This window comes from Carcharodon carcharias, chromosome 31, assembly GCF_017639515.1.
Source record: "Carcharodon carcharias isolate sCarCar2 chromosome 31, sCarCar2.pri, whole genome shotgun sequence".
NCBI classification, from domain to species: domain Eukaryota; kingdom Metazoa; phylum Chordata; class Chondrichthyes; order Lamniformes; family Lamnidae; genus Carcharodon; species Carcharodon carcharias.
In genome coordinates this window covers 4,089,876-4,106,746 of record NC_054497.1, presented here as the reverse complement: position 1 = coordinate 4,106,746, position 16,871 = coordinate 4,089,876, and the positions used below count along the sequence as shown (strand labels likewise).

Below are 16,871 nucleotides of genomic sequence, written 5' to 3'. Positions count from 1 at the left end.
TTGATCCATTTCACGTTGTGGCAGCGAATCCCAAGATGAAAACTCAAGATGACAGGATAATTGGCCATTAAGATTTCAAGGTGGCTCCTTTCTTTTATTCATTCCTGGGAGGTGAGCAAGGCTAGCATTTGTAGACCCCCCACCCCCCGAATGGCCCTCAGGAAGGCGGTTTTCCCATGCTGCTCTTGGTAGAGGTCACGGGTTTGGAAGGCGCTGTCGGAGGGGGATTGGTGAGTTGCTGCAGCGCATCTTATACTGTGTGTCAGTGGTGGAGGGAGTGAATGTTCAAGGTGGTGGATGGGGTGCCAGTCAATGGCCTGCCTTGTGCTGGATGATGTGGAGCTTCTTGAGTGTCATTGTTGAGTTGCCCGAGCCGACATTATCAGACTCAGGACAGGGCGCGTATTGTCATGCGCAAATGAAAGACCGACTCCCCTCACCCCGCTATCAGTGTTCCACCACTTACCGCTCCCCCTGATCTCAATGTTTCGCCAGCACCCTCCATGTCAGTGGGTCCCTTATTTATTTCACCCAGAGTTGGTCACCCTTGCTCCCCCTCACTCCGCTTGCCTAAGTGCAGGAGCAGCTATGGGGCAGGATTTACCTCACCCACCGGCGTTGGGATCTTCTGGTCCTGCCGCAGGTCAATGGGCTTCTGGCTGGGGGCACGGCCTCGCCCGCAGCGGGTCCCACCCGCTAGAGGGCCAGAAAATCCTGGCCATGGTCTGTGAGAAACTCACTTCCTGACTCCCCAAAAGCCTGTCCAACGTCTACAAGGTACAAGTCAGGAGTGTGGTGGAATACTCCCCACTTCCCTGGATGAGGGCAGCTCCCACAACACTCAAGAAGCTCAACACTGTCCAGGACAAAGCAGCCCCGCTTGATTGGCATCCCATCCACCAACTTAAAAATTCACTCCCTCCACAATGAAGCACAGTAGCAGCAGTGTGTGTGCCATCTATAAAATGCACTGCAGCAGCTCATCAGGCTCCTTTGACTGCACCTTCCAAACCCGCGACCACTACCAAATACAAGAAGGGCAGCAGACACATGGGAACACCACCACATGGAAGTTCCCCTCCAAGCCACTAACCATCCTGACTTGGAAATATATCGCCGTTCCTTCACTGTCGCTGGGTCAAAATCATGGAACTCCCTCCCTTACCTGGTCTGACCTACATATGACTTCAGACCCACAGACTTCTAAATGGCCTAGCGAGCCACTCAGTTCCTAAGGGCAATTAGGGATGGGCAATAAATGCTGGCACAGCCAGCGATGCCCACTTCCCATGGATGAATAAAAAACAAAATGATCTCATTGCTGTTTGTGGGAGCTTGCTGTGCGCAAATTGGCTGCCATCTTTCCCGCATTACAACAGTGACTACATTTCAGAAATACTTCACCGGGGCAGCCCGAGTTTGTGAAAGTCACTACATAAATGCAACCTTTTTGTTTCCTGGGGGAGTCTGCCTGCTCTAGTTCAACAGAAACAATTTGTACCCTCAAATTGTGTTGGGCAGCCATGACTGAGGCCTAAGTTGAGGCTTCCCTGAACAGAGGAGGCTGACAATTTGCTTCGCTCAACCCAAGCTGTTTTTTTGCTGAAAGATCCTAAGACAGATATTAGGCCCCTTATCTGAAAGAACAGCTGAGGGTTACACGTCTCTCAGGCTAGATGTTAAACCAAGGTCTTGTCTTCCCTTTCAGTTCAGGTGGGAGTAAAAGATCCCACGACACCTCACCTGAGGGGGGTGATGGCGCAGCAGTAATATCATCGGAGAAGAGATAACGTTTTGGGGACATGGGTTCAAATCCCACCACAGCCGCTGATGGAATTTAAATTCAATTCATAAAATGTGGAATTGAAAGCTAGCCTCATGATGAAATCATCATCGATTGTCGTAATAACCCATCTGGTTCACTAACGTCCTTTAGGGGAAGGAAATCTGCCACCCTTACCTGGTCTGGCCTACATGTGACTCCAGACCCACAGCAATGGTTGTCTCTTAACCGCTCTCTGGAATGGCCTCGTAAGCCTCCCAGTTCGAGGGAATGGTATCAGATGCTGGCCCTGCCAGTGACGTCCACGTCCCAGCAGAGAATAAAACCCTCCCTTGGACATGGATCAGTGGGTTCCCAAAATCGTTGTGACCATTAGCTGATGTAAGATGGCTGCAAAGAGATCCAATTTCTAAATGTACCCCCGCCCCAGGTCTACGTTTTCTCCAGCTGCGTGTTGTTAAGATTTCCCACAACAGGCAATCTCTCAGCTCGGCTTTGTAGCGATTACACTAGCTGGCAGTTCCTTCACCGCCTCGAAATCTGATTCACATTGATGTGCCTATTAACCCTTGACCCCAATATTTCTAACTTTATCTCATCTTGGCTTTCTGCATCAGCAACTGTCAATTCTTATTCATTGGGTCCTGATTCCATCCATTCAGTATCGGTAAATGCCTGGATTTATTTCTCCCTGTGTTCCCTGTTATTTCGGACGCTGTGTAGGGAAATATTAAAGAGTGGGGACTGAAACGTCACAGTTTTCCTGACAGCAGTGATGCCAGGTCCCAGCTCAATTACCAACTAATCTATGTGTACTGAGGTTAGTCTGGTTGTGGTGTTAGCGCTCCTTGAGAAAGATTTCTCCCAGATTCACCAAGAAAGCAGATAAAAAAATATCCATGTCTGCAGGACTGTGAGGCACATTTAAAAGAAGGAAGTTTTGGAGATAGGAGACAAAAGGGAAGAAATGGCAAAAAAACTAGGAACAGTCACAAGGGAAAAGAGAGATCTGATGGTCTAATCAGGAGGCACTAGGCTTTGGTTGCCAACTCTGGCTGGCTGTGCCCCTGGAGATTTCATCACATGACCTCCAGCCTCAAACTGCCCCACCCCTGCGCCCTCACCATTGGTCCATCCTCCGGGTGCCACAGCCTTCCCACAGCCAATTGGAAATAGAACTGACCCTGTCATGCAATTGGATTGAAGCTTTGTCAGTGAAACAATGGCCCAACCCATCTCCAATATTTTTATACCTACTAAATGACTAAGTGTCCAAAGAAATTGAAAATAAACGCTATTTGTAGATTTCTCTCCTGTATGTTGCTCTCAGTTGTTTCCCGAAGATTAATCTTCACACCCTGGAAACTCTAGGACAATCGCATCACCCTAACTTGAAGTACATGTTCCATCTACAAGGCACAAGTCAAGAGTGTGTTGGAATACTCCCCACTTGCCTGGATGAGTGCAGCTCCCACAACACTTATGAAGCTTGACACCATCCAGGACAAAGCAGCCCCGCTTAATTGACACCCCTTCCATAAACATTCACTCCCTCCACCACTGACTCACAGTAGCAGCAGTGCGTACTTTCTATAAGATGCACAGCATGAACTCACCAAACCTCCTTAGGCAGCACCTTTCAAACCCCCAACCACTACCACCTAGAAGGACAAGGCCAGCAGACACATGGGAACACCACCACCTGGAAGTTCCCTTCCAAGCCACTCACCATCCTGACTTGGAAATATATCGCCGTTCCTTCACTGTTGCTGGGTCAAAATCCTCCTGAACAGCTCTGTGGGTGTGCCTACACCACATGGACTGCAGCGGTTCAAGAAGGCAGCTCACCACCACCTTCTCAAGAGAAATTAGGGATGGGTAATAAATGCTGGCCCAGCCAGAGACACCCACATCCCATGAATGAATAAAAAAAAGTCTGCATTGGCCTAGAGCCATTGACAGTTATTCATCGTCACTAAGATATAGCCTAGCCTGTTGCTCCGATGGAGTGACAGAAAAAGAGAATTCCTCATTGCCAGAACTTTCAAACCACCACAAGATGTAGCTCGGCTGGTGCTGAGAAGGGCCCTCCTTGTCAGATCCTTCCTGCATACCCAAACTCTCCTCTCCTCTGCACGTTACCCTCGTGGTGGGAAAGAGACCATTGTCCTCCTCCTCCAGGAGTGTGCCTTTGCAAAGGAGGTCTGGAGAGAGGCGCAGTGGTTTTTGTCGCGGTTCATCCCGAGCAGCTCTGTGACGCAGGTCTCTGTGCTCCCCGGGCTGTCCCCAGGGGGACACACCAGGACAAACATCATCTGCGGCTGGAGGATCAGCAACTCAGTGAAAGACGCCCTTTGAGTCTGCCCAAAACTTGTAGCTCTTCCAGCGCAAGGAGATGTTAACGGCCGAGTTGCAGGTGAGGTCCAGGACTATGTCTGAGAAACACACTAAAGATTGGGTCAGCCACTGCAAAGGCTCATTGTGGGAAGCTCTCTATCTAAGGCTCTCCCACTATAGTACACTGAGGGTCTGGAACCTGTGTAAAACCACTTGAGCTGTTTTTTTGACATGAAATTTATATTGTAAATATAACGGGTAACTGTAAGTGTAGTGAGGCACCTCAGAGTGCCACGTACTGTACTGAAAGATATTGAACTCTATTGCACTTTATATAATGTCAAACTTATATAATGAACTCTAAAGATTTTCTGGATGAAGCATATTTTGGGGAAAGAAGTAGAAAACGAAGAATGGACTCTATGAATCATTGATTAAGAAGCTCTGACACTGAGGGCCTTCTAACCTTGAGTGGCTTTCTGAATTTTACTGTCAATCTTTAAGTAAAGGAAAATATAAAGTAAGAATACTAAGATACAACAGTTTGGTTTGTATTCTTTATTTGACAGTCTACTAGTGTATTTCTCCAATGCTTTACAAGGTAGGATTAATTATTTGGTCGGACTGTAGACTATCCATGTAGTTGCAAACATGTTGCAGGATTCTGTGACCTCTACATACAAGGTGAAAGGAGCACTGTCCTCTTTCAAGATCCTCTGTTCTGCTCCTTGGGGCGTTTGACTACATTAAGGCGCTGTATAAATAACGCAAGTTGTTGGTGTTGTTTCTCTGACTGCACCAACTTTTGGATGAATTGGGTTTGGATAAGGTATAAACTTGAGCTCATCCAAACCTCTGTAGTCCTGTGTCCTAACTCGCACTGGGTCCCATTCACCCATCACCAGCTCTGCTCACTGACCTTCATTGGCTCCCAATCCGGTCACGCCTCAATTTTAAAATTCTCATCCTTGCTTTCAGCTCCCTCGAGGGCTCGTCCCTCGCTGTCTCTGTAATCTCATCCAACCCCACAACCTTCTGGTGCGATCCTCCAAATCTGCAGTCCTCCAGTTCCAAGTCCGATTCTAATCACTCCACCATTGGCAGCCGGGCCTTCAGCTACCTAGGCCCTAAACTCCGGAATTCCCTCCCTGATCCTCCCCTCCTCTCTCTCCCTCCTCCTTTAAGGCATCACTTCAAAGCTGCCTTCTTGGCCAAGCTTTGGGTCACCTGTCCTAATCTCTCTTTATTTGGCTTGTGGTGTCAAATTTCATTTGGTAATGCTCCTGTGAAACACATTGGGATGGTTTACTCCACTAAAGGTGCTATATAAATACAAGTCGTTGTTGTTGAGTGGTGAGTAAATCTTGTAGATCTCGCTGCTCAGGCCCCTGTTCCAACAGTTTCTGTTGCTGGTTCTATCCCCTGGGCGGCCCTAGAAAAATTTCCTCTCAAAAGTATTAATCATATATATTTTTTTAAAATTAAAAATAAAAGGATTGCTTCTAATTTTACTCTGCAGTATTGTCAGCTCATTGTTTAAACAGCAAGTGGCTGCTGACATTATCCAGATGACTGCTGTGGGAGTTACTGAGGGTGACAGTGCGTGGGGGCTGAATTAACATTAATAGAGAGACAGCCATTAATCCAGAGGGCTTCAGAAAGACCTGTCATGTCTTGACTGCACTGTTGAATTTATGTGAATGCCGCACATGATTAACCTGTGAGCTATCACAAAGCTTCTTAACCTCACCTACTAGCCTCGGGCGCAACTTCAGATATGCTTTATACGGCTCTGCTCCAGCACTCCTGTTCACGCGGAAATACTGAAAGGAAAGCCATAGAAGATAAAGCCATTAACGATCACCATGGAAACCAGTTCATCTTCAAAGATGGGGTGATGATGGCAGTTGCCAAGCCAGGAAATGCCACCTTGCTGTATTAAAATGAGTTGATGTTTTAGCCTGTTTAACGCTGGCAGCGGGGTAACACTGCCTCACTCCCCCGAGTCAGAAGGTCGTGTGCTCAAATCCCAGTGCAGACACGAAATCAATGCCGGCACTCCCAGTGCAGGAGTGCTGCGCTATCAGAGGTGCCATCTTTCAGATGAAATGTTAAACTGAGGTTCCATTTGACCTCTCAGGTGGACATAAAAGATTCCACCTGGTGTTGTTTCGAAGAAGAGCAGTGGTGTTCTCCCCAGTTTCCTGGTCAATATTTATCCCTCAATCAACATGACTGAAAAACAGATTATCTGATCATTGCTGTTTGTAGGGACTTGCAGTGCACAAATTGGCTGCTGGTTTTCCTACGTTATGCAGTGTTCAATTGACCTGTGTTTGATTATGTGAGTCTATTTACGATTGATGCTCACTGTCATTGATTGGTTAAGCCTTGGTGTGGACTCAGAGATAAGTAAACAGGCTGTAGAAAGAGCTGGAAGCCTGAACTTGAAGCATGGAGCAGACATTTTAAAGCAATGTGAATAAAATCTGTTATGCACATAGAAGCTAGTATTATCCCAGCATATTTCCGAGATATAAAATTTGCAACACTTTGCTGCACTTCAAAAAATATTTCATTGGCTGTAAAGCAGTTCACGATTTTTTGAGGTTGTGAATGGCACTGTATAAATACAAATATTTCTTTCTATTCTTCCACCAATGCAGAGGCTCTAATTACAATGAATGATTTTTTTAACACTGTCTTTTCTACAGCCTCGCTCGCTTCCTCACCTCAATAAGTGAAATCACACTGGAGCCCCACCCATGTTGGTCTCTCTACACGGCAGCCTTTAACACAGCCCCCAATGTCTCTACACCACCATCCATCTGGGCAAGGCTGCACTTGCCCAGTTATCTACCTAGTCACAGCAAGCCAATCACCTGCAATTGTTTCACTTCCTGCTTCTGTACGGTGACCTTTGGTGTCCCCCAAGGATCTATCCTTTGCCCTGTCCTATTTCTCATCTACATGTTGCTCTTTGGTGACATCACCTGAAAACAGAGCTTCCACATGTACACTGATGAAACCCAATTCTACCTCGCCACCAGCCCCCTCGACACCTCCATTGTCTCTTGATTATCAGTCTGCTTGTCCGACATCCAGGGTGAGCAGAAATTTTATCCACTAAACAATTGGGAGGGTTGAAGTCATTGTCTTTCATTGCCACCATGAGATCAGCCCCCTCGCCATTGAATCCATCCCTCTCAAATGATATTCCTATGAAGCATTCTGGGGTGTTTTACTAAGTTAAGTGTGCTATATAAATGCAGGTGATTGTTGTTGGTCATTCATGTGCAAGCCGACATGAGTTATTCGACTGCACGAGGCATCGTTGAGATCCTGTTTCAGCAGCAACAACCACAAGCATTTGTTCTAGTGAGCAGAAACAGGAACCCTGAACAACTTGTCTCTTTTTCAGCCCAGTGAGGCGCAAGGCAACGCTCTATCATCCTAACTCACAGCATCAACAGGGGGTTGGGACCTGGATATCTCAGTACCATACTAGGTGCAAAGTCATTGGTAGGAACTGACTAAGGGAGAATATTTTATCCAATTTGTCTCCTCTACACCCCCTGTGTTTTAACATCGACGAAGAATGTTTGAGGACTCTGGGTCTATACTCGATGAAGTTTAGAAGGATGAGGAGGGGATCTGATTGAAACTTACAGAATACTGAAAGGCCTGGATAGAATGGACACGGGGAAGATGTTTCCATTAATAGGAGAGACTAGGACCCGAGGGCACAGCCTCAGAGTAAAGGGGAAGACCTTTTAGAACAGAGATGAGGAGAAACTTCTTTAGCCAGAGAGTGGTGAATCTATGGAATTCATTGCCACAGAAGGCTGTGGAGGCCAGGTCATTGAGTGTATTTAAGACTGAGATAGATAGGTTCTTGATTGGTAAGGGGATCAAAGGTTACGCGGAGAAGGCGGGAGAATGGGATTGAGAAAATTATCAGCCATGATTGAATGGCGGAGCAGACTTGATGGGCCGAATGGCCTAATTTCTGCTCCAATGTCTTACGGTCTTACGGTTTTATAAGATCGGTTTAGCTGGTGTGGTGCCCATTTCTATGTGCCTTGCTCTTGACCCCTGTGGGTGCCACAGCTGCATCCTTGTCACTCTTGACTTCTGAGGTTGACCGCCTTGTGATACATCAATCAGCTGTGAGCCCTTCATAGCGTGTCACTTGTCCCAATAGCGAAATTCAGTGATGACCATTCTCCCTGAGCGTTTGTAAAGATACGGAGCAGAATATGGGCAACCCCTTTGTGAGTTTAAGAACATCATGAGAGGCCTGAATAAATTGTGTTTATATTCTCAGGAGTTTAGGAGAATGAGAGGGGGGATCTCATGGAAACCTACAAGACTCTGAATGGTTTGATAGGGTGGAAACCGAGAGATTGTTTCCTCTGGTTAGGGAATCTAAAACATGGGGGCACAGTTTCAGGATAAGAGGCCGATCACTTAGGACTGAGTTGAGGGGAAATTACTCCACTCAGAGGGTTGTGAATCTTTGGAACCCTCTATCCCAGAGGGTTGTGGATGCTCCATCATTGAATACACTCCTATACACTGCGAGGTGCAGCACTTCCTACCTTTCGTAAAACGCACACTCCACTTACAGTCCTTTTGAGCCGAAAATTATAAGAGAACAAGCTGATGACTCACTCGCTCAAATTGTTGTTGTTCTTAATGGGGTTAGTTTATGTTGTACCCTCGATTGCAGATTTAACACGGGCACCAGTTTAAATGGGTTACAGGAAAATTAGAATGGTTCTAGAAAATGATTACTTGTTTAGTAGGTTGAGAAAGAGAGAAGAAAATCATTGTAAAAACCTACTTTTTTTATTCGCCTCTCAGGAAATGGAACCTTCTCTGTTATCTACATCAGAATGCTCAAATGGCTTTACTCCCTGTAGGTAAACACTTCCCCATTATCTAGCCCAAATATGCTTTTAACTTTGGTATACAATCATCCAAAGTGGCCTTCTCCTCTGGTTGTATGCTCTGGGGACCCAGGTTTGAATGCCTCCATGGCAGATGGCAGAATTTGAATTCAGTAAAAAAAAAATCTGGAATTAAAAGTCTAATGATGACCAAGAAACCAGTGTCGATTGTCATAAAACCCCATCTGGTTCACTAATGCCCTTTAGAGGAGGAAATCTGCCACCCTTACCCAGTCTGGCCTACATGTGACTCCAGAACTACAGTAATGTGGATGACTCTGAAATGACCTAGCAAGTCACTCTGTTCTCGGGGGCAATTAGGGATGGGCAACAAATGCTGACCCAGCTGGTGCTGCCCACATCCCATGAACAAATTTTAAAAATTCCCGAAGGTCAGGGTCTCTCTTTGAGACTTCCTCCCGACAAGTCACGGGGACTTGTTCCTTCGACTTTATGGGTTCCCACAACCTGTGTGACTTTGGGCGGAGGGGGTTAATCCACACCCACCGAACATGACCACTCTGTGGACTTGAATCCAGAATTCAGGGCGGTGCTGTTAGGGAGGGAGTTCCATAATCCTGAGCCCGTGACAGTGAAAGCTTGCCGATATAGTTCCGAGTCAGGATGGTGTGTGGCCTGGTGAGGGGCGGTGTGGGGGGGGGGGGGGGGGTGGGGGGGGGGTGGGGGTGACCTTGCAGGTGGTGGTTCATAGCAAAATGTCCCAGAGACCCTTCACAGGATCATAATCAGGCACAAGTTGACTCCGAGCCAACTAGGAAAGGTGACCAAAATATTTGGTCAGAAAGGTAGGTCTTAAGGAGTATCTTAAAAGGAGGAGAGCGGGATGGAGAAGCTGAGAGAGGGAATTCCAGAGCTTAATGGCGTTCACCATAAGAGGTAGAAGAATAAGTCCAAAGCTAGTCTTTTCTTGAGGCAGCTCTTCAGTGGAACAAACTTCCTGGTACCCCCCACTCCGGAGTGTTCCATCTGTATCCATTTATACTGTTTCGACGGGAGAACCAATGCCCATCAGCTGTTTTAACTAGCAATCATCTTTAACAAGGTAATTGCTATGCGACATAATTACCGATACATTGACACTTAGAGCTGAGATGGTTGAAAAGGGTTAATTCACAGATCATGTACTCCCAGAGGGAGCACAGATCTGATATGAGGCTACAGTGTGGCAGGCTGCACAATCCAAGCTTGGGTCCATCTGAGTGCATCTCTCCTTTGGGAGTAAGGGCTTTGCTGAACTCAGCCTCATGTGAACACTAAAGCCTCTTTCTTCATGGGCAGAGGCTGCCGTTCCTGCTGCCTCAAGTCCTTCAATTAGGTAGAACATGGGCAGGCAATCTAAAATAAGGGGTGAAATTTTGAAGGGGGGTGCAGGAACAGAAAGACTTGGGTGTATATGTGCATAGATCATTGAAGGTGACAGGACAGGTGGAGAGAGCAGTTAATAAAGCATATCGTTTCCTGGGCTTTATTAATAGGGACATGGAGTACAAGAGCGAGGAGGTTATGCTGAATTTATATAAGACACTCGTTAGACCTCAGCTGGAGTATTGTGTACAGTTCTGTGTGCCACATTATAGGAAAGATGTGAACACATTGGAGAGAGTGCAGAAGAGGTTTTAAAAAATTGTTCCAGGGATGAGAAACTTCAGTTACGGAGATAGATGGGAGAGGTTGGAACTGTTCTCCTTGGGGAGGAGAAGGCTGAGAGGAGATTTGATAGGGACGTTCAAAATCATGAGGGGGCTGGATAAAGTAGATAGGGAGAAGCTGTTCTCACTCGTAAAAGGATCAAGAACGAGAGGGGCACAGATTTAAAGTGATTTGCAAAAGAAACAAATGTGACATGAGAAAAAAACTTTTTCACACAGCGAGTGGTTTGGGTCTGGAACGCACGGCCTGGAAGTGTGGTGGAGGCAGGTTCAATCAAGGCATTCAAGAGGGCATTAGATGATTATTTGAATAGAAACAAAGTGTAAGGGTACAGGGGAAAAGGCAGGGCAATGGCACTAGGTCATAATGCTCATTTAGAGAGCCGGTGCAGACATGATGGGCTGAATGGCCCCTTTCTGTGCCGTTAAAATTCTGTGATTCTCCTACAAATTTGATGGAGGACCTCAAATCGAGAATGACCTGCAGCAGAGGACCATCCATTCCACTTCAACTAATTAAATTCCTTCTCTTTCCCCAACACAAAATCCACATCCATGTGATTGTTTGGCTTCTTAGGGATATATAGCTGGATGTAAGATTTAATGAGGGTGGAGTGGAGTGGGGTGGTGGGGGGTGGTGGTGGTGGGGGGAGAAATGAATAGGTATCTAGAGATAGTATGCTGATTGAAGTGGATGCTGTATAGTGGGAGGAAAGCTAGTGTGGAGCATAAAAATGCCAGCACAGAGCAGGTGGGCGGAATGGCCTGTTTCTGTGCCGTAAAATTCCATGCAATTCTTTGTTAAGATGATGGCTGGAGCTGCTATGAAAGAAAAATGAAGAAAACCTCAAGCATTTAATATCTATTTGATAAGGTAGCCATGGAAATGCCAGCAGCAGTCATTCAGCGCAACAGGCTACAGAGCTGAATAGGTACAAAGAGCGTGCTTTATATAAATGATAAATGAATGGTAGAGAAAACTTCTAAACCTTGTGGAATCAGTTGGATAAATTTTCTCAACTCTCCACCCCCGCAAGCAAGACTGGTTGGTCCTTTTGTTGGCCACAAAGGAGCTGATTGGCCCCCTTCAGTAAAGCTCCTGAGCGGGTCTCTTCACTGTCAATCAAAGAGATTGGCATAATTTATAGCAATATTTATGAGAGTGTCAGAGTGGTGAAGCACTGTTTGCAAAGATTAGGAATAGTATCTCTTGTGTCAGCGTGTTTGTTTAAGTCCCGGTGTTGCAAGGAGGGAGCTTGAAGACAGAGGGTACGAGGCTCAAACAGACAACAATTTGCGTCTCTTTATCTGCACGGAACCAGGCACATCTAGATAGTGGGGCTGATCTCCTGCGATCAAGGTAAGATGCTTGCGAATACCTTTCAAAGGGGCAATATGCTCTAAAAGGTTGCGATGGACAGTTATTTTTTGATGGATAGGCAATGGAGAGGGAGCTTCCCTCCAGGGCTAACCTGCATTACACCTCTCCCGGGGAGTGCTTGATGCTGACACTGGATGCAAAATGTCCCATTTTATTTTACAGTGCTGACATCTAATTGGCAAAATCCTAACTCCTATCAAACCCCCGAAAAAGGTCTTCCAAAAATGCTGGAATGAAATGATTGATAATGTAGCTTTTTTTTTTGAACAGAAATAACCAGTTTTAATTGTCCTGCCATTTCGCTGCTAAAACTTCTGGGCATTTAAGAGAAAGGACAGAAGTGCCTTAGTTTGCTTCCAAAAACTCCCAAGTCACAGCCTTTTGATTTTCTCATGTCTTGCCTGCAAACTTTTTCTCTCTCGGCTACTTTCAGACTGCTTGACAGAACGCTGCTGTGAGTATCCCTTCCCTCCATGCTGTGCCCAGTGCCTGTGAGATGTGTGAAAGCGAGTGCGGATAGAAGAGGTGCAAAAATAGATACCTTTTAAGCGGACTGAAAGAAAGCACGCTATCAGTTTAGTTAAACTAAACGAGGCCGGGCCAATGGAGCGCCAGTAGCCATAGAGTATGAAAGCTCAGTGGTCCTGAGGGATGAAACATTGGCACTCACACATTGTGAGCTATTCTGTTTAAGCCTCTTGTCTTTAATATAGAATGATACAGACAGGGGGAGACCATTCAGCATGTCTTGCCTGTGCTGTGTCTTTCTAAGAGCCATTCAGTTAGTCTCACTCTCCCCTGCTCTGTTATGTCATATATTTATGTATTTCCCTTTTCAGAGTTACTGTTGTATCTGCTTCCTCTCAGGCAATGCATACCAGGTCAGAACACCTTATAGAGTAAGGAAAAAAATTCTCCTCAGTTCCCACTTGGCTTTTTTGTCCATTATTTTATATCTGTGAAAATGATTTAAATCTATGGCAGAATCTTGAATGTTAGCATCTTCTTGGTGCTTTTCTGGGAGGAGTGCGAAGTGGGTCAGAATCACTGCAAAGCAGACTGGGATCACTATGTAGCAGGTCAGGATCACTGTGAAGCAGACTGGGATCACTGTGCTGCAGGTCAGGGTCACTGTGAAGCAGGCCAGGAGGAGCGTAGAGCAGGTCAGCATCACTGTGAAACAGACCTGAAGGGTTGTGAAGTTGGTCAGGATCACTGTGAAGCAGACCAGGAGGAGTGTGAAACAGGTCAGCATCACTGTGAAGCAGACCAGGAGGGTTGTGAAGCAGGTCAGGATCTCTGTGAAGCAGACCGGGAGGGTTGTGAAGCAGGTCAGGATCTCTGTGAAGCAGACCGGGAGGAGTGAGAAGCAGGTCAGCATCACTGTGGAGCAGACTGGGATCATTGTGCAGCAGTTCAGGATCAGTGTGCAGCAGATCAGGATCACTGTGAACCAGACCAGTGGGAGTGTGAAGCAGGTCAGGATCGCTGTGAAGCAGAATGGGAGAGTGTGAAATAGGTGAGGATCACTGTGAAGCAGACTGGGAGGAGTGTGAAGCAGGTCAGCATCACTGTGTAGCTGACCAGGAAGAGTGTGTAGCAGGGCCAGGATCAGGGTGAAGCAGACTGGGCGGAGTGCAAAGAAGGTCAGGATCACAGTGAAGCAGACCGGGAGGAGTGGGAAGAAGGTAAGGGTCATTGTGAAACAGACCAGGAGGAGTGTGCAGCAAGTTGGGATCACTTTGAAGCAGACCGGGATCACTGAAGTGAGAGAGGAAAAAAACAAACTGTGATATCACAGAAAGGCCATGAATTGATTGGCTGGTGAGCATTGTAGCTATGTTTCTCTTTTTCCAAAGGAAATTAATATAAAGAGCTGGGAAATTAAAGACTTTTTTTCAATAATAAGGGTTAACTAATGCATTTCAATTTATCATCCTATATTGAAGAGACAGCAGAAGGAAAGAAGTGAGTAGCTGGTGAGTTTATTTCTTTCAGCAGTAAGATATATTATCTAATAGATAGAGGAATGGCAGGGCAGCTCTGATTGCTTGAGTACGCATCCTGTTCCATGTGGGAAGTCATGGATGTTCCCTGTGACCTGGATAACCATGGCCAGGGTTTTCCGCTCATCAGGTGGGTGTGCACCTGACTTGAACAAGCGTAAAATGATGTGTGATGATGTCGGGTAAGCATCCTGATGTCATCGCCCACTCGTGCAACATTTTAGTCAGCTGGCATGCACGAGAGAGTTGGCAGCGCGCCCACAGACAACTAAAAGGGCCATTAAAGTAAAAAATAAGTTCAATTTCAATTCAGTTCAATTTTTCGCTGCCCGTCCACCCTTACGGTTGGAGGGTGGGGTGGGGAGTGGGGAGTGGGGAGTGGGGTTGGTGGGGGGGGGCGGGTGGTGCAGGCGAAAAGGCCCAGCAGTCTTTGGATTTCTTTTTTTAGGAAGCCTCATCCACGGGCGGGATGAGGTTTCCAACAGCCAATAAAAATTAAATAAAAATGTTTAAATTTCATTCGTCACAGAGTCGCAGGAGAGGACGTGCTTTTTTAATATTTCAAAATTCTTTGTTTTTTTAATTTTTAAAAATCTTCAGCACCCCCCCCCCGCCTCCCCGAGACAGCTCTGTGCCCGATGGAGCTTTCATCACCCTCCTCCTACCCGCTAACACAGGCAGCATTGAGTGCGCCACATCTCGTGTTGGGGAAATGCTGGTCTGAAACTGTGGCCGGAGACCCATCGCGGGTGGCGGCCGGCTTCCTGACACCCCCTCCCCCCCCCTCGCCCCCACCGAACCCACCCGACGAGGGCAAAATTCTGCCCCATGTGCACAGGGTGGGGGCAGATCTCAGAGTTTGAGCAGCAGCTGGGGGTCATTGTGCCGCACCCATGAGTTTGGGGGATTTGTGGATAACACGTTTAGAGATGTGGTCACCTCCCAGCTTAATGGTGTGCAGGAGGAAGAGGGGATAGATGACCACCAGGCAGCCAAAGAAGGTCCAGGCGGATAGTGCAGGAGTGCCCTGGGTGCATCTCACTCGCCAACCAGTACTCAGCTCTGAAGCTGATGTAAGTGATGGTTCGTCTGGGGAGTTCAGATAGAGCCACGTCCATGGCACCATAACTGGCTCAGCTGTACAAGGGACCATGAGGAAGAACTGGCAGAGCAGTAGGAATAGGAGATTCAATAGTTAGGGGAACTCACGAGCATTTCTGTGGCTGCAGACGTAATATTGCCTCCCTGGTGCCGGGGTGCAAGAATGCCACTGAAAGGCTGCAGAACAATCTGCAAGGAGAGGGTGAACAGCCAACAGCCGTGGTCCACATTGGCACCAATGGCATAGGTAGAAAGAGGGATGTGGCCCTGCGGTCAGAATTTAGGGAGCTAGGTAGGAAATTAGCAAGCGCGACCCCAAAATTGGACATCTCTGGATTACTCCCAGTACCACGTGCAAGAAAGGAATAGGAGGATAGAGCAGATGAAGGCGAGGCTGGAGAGATGGTGCAGGAGGGTTAGTTCTAGGGGAGATGGGGCCTGTACAGGCTGGATGGGTTTCACCTAAACATGCAGAGCTGAGACCAAATTTCCTTGTGGGAGGAGTTTAAACTAATTTGGCAGGGGTTTGGGAACCAGGAGGTAATACTAGAGAGGAATACCAAGGTGCAAAGAAAATTAAGAGAGATATTGCTCATATGGGAAATAGTAAGTGTTAGGTGGGTTCAACATAAGAGAGAAAGTCATAAAGTCTAAATTAGCTTTACAGTGCATGTCTGAATGCATTAAGTGTGGCAAATAAGATTGATTAGCTGCAGATGCAGATAGCCACATGGAAATATGATGTTGCTGAAAAGAAAGACATATTGTCGAAGCTTTTTGTCTTACACTCATCAGGACAAATACAAGAATGCCAAATTTCAAACAATCACAACAATTTATACTACAAGGGAAAAAGGTGCTGATTTATTGACAAGTCAGCTCTGATTGGCCAAGGTATTGCCATGGAGAAAGCAAGGGAAACTATAGGCTCCCCAAACTCATGGGTAATTCAAAAAAAGGCGTAAGGCTTGAACATATTCCTTTTGTTTGCAGAGAGCCAGTCCCCACATAGGAATGTATGTTGCTTCTAGCAAGAGTATGTGTTACAAGTTACGAGTTAACTGCTTATCTTAAATTGGTTGTTAGTGTAGTTATTAGCACACTTGGGATTGTTCAGCAAGTGCTGTCCAATCACGGGCTGGTTGAGGATGGTCGGTGCTCTGCCTATTACTAACAGCTGACGGAACGTACTGATTGATTTCATCAGCCAGTTGCTGAGAGGTACGGCATATGTACCTGGCATTGCACTGACACTGAAACTCATGCGCGATATTGTTCAGCTGTGTGGTAGGCAGAATGCCCTTCTGAGCCAACGGCAGCATCCCGTTGGCAGAAAGCTCATCGTGAAGGACTCGTCTTCAACAGCGAGAAACGTCTAGTCAGGTTAGCTTCCTTTTTGGCTTTGTTTATTCAAGTTCCGGGTTCCGCCCTGGCCCAGGCAAGTGTGAAGATGCACGGGACACGCTTACTCCTCAGGACAAAGAGGCCTTGCAGACAGGCCTCAGATTTTCCAAGCTCTTAGTGCCATAGGCACCCAACTTTGCCAATATAGCATCATCACCTAGAGAGCTCTTAAGGGAGAGCTCACTCGTGCAGCCACTGCACAGTAACAACATGAGGTCACTTGATTAGCCTATTGTT

The 16,871-nt window shown here is 46.7% G+C and overlaps 1 protein-coding gene across 1 annotated transcript in view; it reads left to right on the top strand.

Annotated features, from left to right (window-relative positions):
- The first annotated feature begins 11,945 nt into the window (after nt 1-11,945).
- LOC121271671 (somatostatin receptor type 5-like) overlaps nt 11,946-16,871 on the top strand; it is a 37,580-nt gene continuing 32,654 nt past the window's right edge. The window contains exon 1 of the mRNA XM_041177798.1: nt 11,946-12,102. The gene's annotated coding sequence lies outside the window, so the exon portion shown is untranslated. The remainder of the gene's footprint in view (nt 12,103-16,871) is intronic.